Below are 6000 nucleotides of genomic sequence, written 5' to 3'. Positions count from 1 at the left end.
GGGCAAAAAAGTAATTTCAATGGTAGGTTGAAATTAAAACCAATAACAACTAACCATCTATGATCATTGAGAAATTGTTTTAACAATATTATGAATTGTGGCAATTCTCATGTATTTTACTCGCGCTAAACCCAAGAAAATAAACAAACTCTTTTTGGACTTATTTTAGGGCTTTTGTGAGGGTTTCGGCCCATTTTGTTACATGGATATGAGAGCTCACCTTGGGGTACCTCATCCATCAAGTTTATTTTCTTAAGCCATGACCCATGTTTATTGGTCTCACCGCTCATGGACCAAGAATGTGCTGAATTAAAATACTTGGATTTAACCCATCTCTTTGTGTTTATTTTGCATGATTGCTAAGAAATAAACTACATGGATATTTGTATCCAAAAAAAAACTACATGGATATTTATCACTAATGATTTCACTTCGAGTTCGGAACCTTGGTCCAGTTTAGCCTCATTAACCTTGTTAAATTTTTAAGTGTTTGATTTCTGTATTTTAAATTCAGGCTTATCCCTATATTAAATTTCCGATGCATCATTTCTGAGTCATGTCAAGCATGTTTTGGGATGAGAGATCATCTACCCAAGACAGAAGAAATCCTATTGGGCAGAGTTATCTGTACACTAGTGCACGTACATGGGCCATGGAAAAAGCCTAACGGTCCATATGTTTGCACTCGGTGGCAGGTGCGTGCCTGTTGTATTTAGCTTGTATGGGCGAGTGTCTCTATCTATATCAAAACTATTTTATCTCTTTGACTTTGAGCCAATGTTATTAAACCCGGCCCCACACGGCCGGTCGGATCGGTGACCTAGTGACCCGGCACATTGATCGGGTCGGGTATTCAATTGGATCGGAAAAGTATGTTATCCGATCAAAACTGGTACAACCCAGTAGGTTTTAAGCAACTCGTATGACCCGGTTGGGTTTTATTAACCCGGTTGGATTTGTAAATTATGTAAAATTACATTAATAAATCCACTTTGTTAACTCTTTTATTATTTAAATGTGTGATAATATGGCAATTTAAACAAGATAAAACCTAAAAAATTCAAAAAAAAGCATTGTTATGTATATCGTACCATCACATCACTTTTCAATTTTCACAATTTTCAAAACCTACTGCTATGGGCTGCTATTGTGCAAAGACTTTGTTGCAATCTTATGACATTTGTTTATTTTCCTTGTGAATATAGAATTTCTAATGCTATTGCTTATGAAACATTGATTTTAAATTATAATGGTGAGTTTAATTTAGGCATGTGTCCTTTTTTTTTAATTTACATATTCAGGTTATGATTTTTCAAACTTAATTTTATATATTTTTAATTTTTAAATTCTTTTATTTGACCTGGCAGTTTAACCGGTAATTCACTGGTTGAACTGGTAACTCACTGGTTGAATTAGTGACTCAGCTCATAGATCGGATCAACGTTTGGTCCGGGTTTAATAACTATGCTTTGAGCGAAACCCTACTAGTGTGCCAAATGCACACCACATGCGAAATATTGCCACAATTTTCGCAAGAAGTTAAAGTCCTGCCAGATTTTCAACATGAAAACTTAACAGCATTTCTTGCGTGCCAAAAAACATAGATAGAGATCACACAAATTTTACTCTTGAAATTTCAGAATTTGAGGATGTAAAATCCAAACATCCTAAAACTTTAAAAGTAAAATCTAAATTCTGAAACATCAGGGTGTAAAATCCTAATACCATCAAATTTTAGGAGTGCAATTTTCAATTTACTCAATTTTATTTTTTATGACAAAAAATAAAAACCAAACTAAAAAAAGAAAGAGAAACTTTTGGATGTGATGGTGGGGAAAGCCATGGAAGAGACAAATTGAATTAGAAAAGAACAAGAGTAAAATCAAAGATGTAGAAAGAAGTTGAATCGATCAAGAATGACAGTAAAAAAAATTTTAAAAATAAAAAAAAAGGATGAGAGGTCAGATGAGGGAGTTACAAACTTGGAGAAGAAGATGAGGGATGGGAGGACTTTGAGAATAGGAATGGCGAGAGAGAAATAAAAAACAAGAGATATTAAGGGTCTATTTGGTTAGGCGTTTTGAGAGTTTAAAAGAGCGTTTTCAAAACTCAAAACTTTGTTTTGCAACCACAATTCTTCATAACTTTTTTTACAAATGCTCATTTATACTCAAAATACTGTTTTCCACCGGCTTATATAAACTCACCCCAAATAGGTGGTGATAATAAAACATGGGAGGGTAGATAGGAAGCTTCTAGGAAGGTGCTTCCTTTTACAATTGCCATTACATTGCTTTTCTATTTACAATAATACCATTACATCAATTCATTAGTTCTTTGAAATATTTCATTTTATAATCAATTTTAAAATTTTAGTTTAACAATAATAGTAAGTCCCATAAAACGATGACGACGACGATGACGACGACGACGACGACAACAACAACAACAACAATAATAATAATAATAATCCAACTCTTTTATTCTAAAAAGGTACAATAGTACATACTGGTAGCGAAATATTTGGTTCTAGCAATCTCAAAACGGTTTGAACGAAATTCAAAATTTTGATATGGATGCTTATTTGAAGGTTTTTTTTTTTTTTTCCCCTTATACTTCAAACCCATAGCTTGAAATTCTGGGTCCATCCCTACTTATAAGCGCATGAACTGCACCAACATACAGTTTGGCAAGCACGCGGTCATACCTAGAGAGACTTACATGAACATAAGAAAATTAATCAAACCTTAACCAAATAAATCCTAATCTAGTTCAGTAAAAATTACTTTCTTCGTCCCAAATTGTTTGGCCTGTATTCCATTTTGGGATATCCCAAAATTATGTCCTGTTTGAAAAGTCAAACACTATTAATTTATTAACATTTCCTTTATGCCCTTAATTTATTTGTGGGATCATTTTTTTAATTAAAAAAAATTAAAAACCTAAATTTTGAAATCCACTAAGGTGGCATTTGGATTGCGTTTCTGCGGCCACGTTTTGTTTTTTTGTTTTTTTTTTTTTCCAGCTAAGCGCTTCTTGCACTGTTCATTGTCCATGAACAATGAATTTTGGCATGTGAACAGTAACTTTTTTTTTAATATTATTTTTGTTATTTTCAGCAAAATAAGCGGTATCCAAACAGACCCTAAAACTATTGTTTTGCCACCAGTAGAGTTTCTAATCTACCGTATTAAAATTTGATTTAAAGATAAAATTGAATTTGGATTAGGCTTGGTGGCTATAGAATTCGGATTTGAATATAGGTTTGCAAATTGTAAGAGTAGTACACTAATAGAATTTGAAATGTACAATAACTTTGAAAATTGCTTGGCAGTTGGTGCCAATACAAGAAATATTTTTTGATAAATTTTTTAAGGGTAATTTAGGAAATTTTTAACTATTTTTAAAGAGATAAGGCAGTTAATGATGTTTCCCTAAATAATTGGGTTTTTCTAACTAGGCCAAACAATTTGAGATGGAGGGAGTAGTTGTTTTAAAAATCAAATAAAACTAGCAAACAATTAAATTAAGCAAAGAGATTATTGAAGGCAATAAAAAGATGAAAATAGCCAAGAGAAAATAATTAAGGCTTTGGAGTCTGTCTTGTAATTCACATCAGCATATTTTTATGATCATTGAATTTTCCCAAACTATTGCATGATTATCTAAAAATCAATCTTGTTATCAATATTCTCATTAAAATCTAACATATGCTCTTCTTTGCTTCCTAAATATAAAATCAAATCATCAATTGACAAACAAATTACAACAAGATATATCCAATTATAAAATCAAATCATCAATTTTTTCTCCGTTGCCAAACAAATCATGAAGAGATATCCAATTTTAAAATCAAGAAATAATAAACAAAGCATTCAATTGATTATGACCACCCTAAACAATGAGAAAAACATTATGGAACTCATATTCAGAATAATATTTTTATCAATTGATATAAAACAAGAACAATTAAAACCAATAATAAACAATTAATATGGGAAAAATTAAATCTCATAAATAAATATTGATAATTCTCAACACGGTTTCATCCTCACCTTAGAAATTTAGCTTTTCAAGTTTATTAAAATAAAATATTAAACAAATAAAATAAAAATTTAGAGAAAAAAAATAATCACTGTGATTTCATGGAATCACTAATGCAGCCAACATTGGCTACTCTCTCTCTCTCTCTCTCTCTCTCTCTCTCTCTCTCAAACTAATCTAAAGCCTTTATATATAAGAAAAGCCACTTGACACTTCAATCCATTGCTAACTCCACTGACCACACATTAGAAATCATTCTCAAAAAATCTAGATCAGTGTTGATGTTGTTGGGTTAGGGATTTGGTGGGTTATTGGTGAGTATCTTCCCCCCCCCCCCCCCCCCTTGTTATAGCCTTTTAGACACTCAAGCATACTACAGTATTTCTATTTTCTGATTTTTTTCCCCTTTTACTAATCGGTTTTATTATTTCAAAAAAACAATAACATATTATTTCTTTTATTAAATAATATAAGGGAAAACCAAAACATTGCTATTTTGGGTGCTTTTAACTGAGGAGTGCAACTAGGCCTGTTCAAGACTACACCGTTGCCAAAGGAACCGGCTAGAGCCGTGCTGAGCAAACCGATTAAAGGCTCCATCGAATCCTCCTGGCACGATGCCGGCAGGTGTTTTTCGTTTTACTGAAATCGGCCGATACGGTGATCGGTTGCAAGATTTGCACATAAAAAAAAATGACCTTATATATATATATATATATATGCCAAAATGGTCAAATACCACACCAAAATATTTTGCAATGTACCATTGTTTTGGAACTATTTAAAGATTTACCACTTTTTTAAAACTCAAGTTCGAGAAACTCGAGTTTTTTATGTAAAAGTGACATAATGACAAAAGCTGACCTAAAATTAAAAAATATATAAAATGCCATGTGGAACTTGAGTGGTACAAACTTGAGTTAAATTTGAGGTGGATCTCGCTATCTCTAAAATCGAGTTCCACTTAAATTCTAGTTAGAAAGCCTTTAGCTTTAGAAATAAGTCAGCTTTTAATTTAGAATCAAAACAGTTCAATTTCAATGTATAGTTTTGACTTTGAGTTGGTGCAAAAACAGGATGTACAGGAAGCTTCAATACGTGAACAGTTAAATTTTATGACGGAAATTGTAAAAAAGGTCCAGTTGGATCAAAATGAACGATAGAGCTGAGAAACATAAAAGCCAAAAGGAAGGTAAAAAACAAATGAAAAGAGCTTACCATCTAGAAAGTAAAAAAATGTTATGTTGAAGGAAGAGGGTCTACGAATATCAGATCAGTTGCAAACGCAGATGGGTAATTGAGAAATTAAAAAATTGAATAAAAAAGACATGAACCCAAAAGGAGCAACTGTAGATGCAGATGGGTATTTGCTGAAGGAGGAGGAAAGACATGAACACAAAAGGAGAACAGTTTACCTTCCAACTGAATGAGTTGTGTCAGTGAGACCATTGGGTGGGACATGGTTGCAGGGCCGGCTTTTTTATATTTAAATATTAATCAAATAATATATATATATATATATTGAATTTTTTATTTTAAAATCTATTTTTTTTTTATTTGAAATATTTATAATCAAACCGTGTTCAGATAAAAACAAAATAATAAAAAAAGTGAGAAACCGCATTGTTATATAAGAGCATCCATATCAGTGTGTGGATAATCATGTATAATGTAAATTTTTTTCAATTTTACACATTTTGAGCTACATCAGTGGAGCTAAAACTAGCTAAAATAGTGTAAAATCATCCCGAGCTACAGTACCGTGTATATTTACACGGTTACTGTAGCTCGGGTAAACAATATTTTATCATTTTTCCTTCGCTCCTTTTTTTCTCTCTCTGATCCGTTCTTAACAGACTCCATCATTTTCTCAACACAGAATACAGAGATATACTTTGCTAAAAAAAAAAAAAACACAGACATACACAAACAACCACAGATCGGTGCTTGACTTGT

This window comes from Castanea sativa, chromosome 7 (assembly GCF_040712315.1).
Source record: "Castanea sativa cultivar Marrone di Chiusa Pesio chromosome 7, ASM4071231v1".
NCBI classification, from domain to species: Eukaryota; Viridiplantae; Streptophyta; class Magnoliopsida; order Fagales; family Fagaceae; genus Castanea; species Castanea sativa.
This window is presented reverse-complemented; position numbering follows the sequence as displayed.